This window comes from Aptenodytes forsteri, unplaced genomic scaffold, assembly GCF_000699145.1.
Source record: "Aptenodytes forsteri isolate BGI_AS27 unplaced genomic scaffold, ASM69914v1 Scaffold396, whole genome shotgun sequence".
In the NCBI taxonomy this organism is placed as follows: domain Eukaryota; kingdom Metazoa; phylum Chordata; class Aves; order Sphenisciformes; family Spheniscidae; genus Aptenodytes; species Aptenodytes forsteri.
In genome coordinates, this window is record NW_008794215.1 from 755,618 (window position 1) to 755,894 (window position 277).

The window sequence follows — 277 nt, forward strand, 5'->3', positions numbered from 1 at the left end:
TGCCAGTGTTTCACCACCCTCAGCGTCAAAAATGTCTTCCTTATATCTAGTCCAAATCTACCCCTCTCTAGTTTAAAGCCGTTCCCCCTTGTCCTGTTGCAACAGGCCCTGCTAAAGTTTGCCGCCATCTTTTTTGGAAGCCCCCCTTTAAGTATGATAAGCTGCAATAAGGTCTCCCTGAAGCCTTCTCTTCTCTAGGCTGAACAACCCCAACCTCAGCCTTTCTTCATAGGAGAGGTGTTCCTCCCCCCTGACCTTTTTCGGGGCCCGCCTCTGG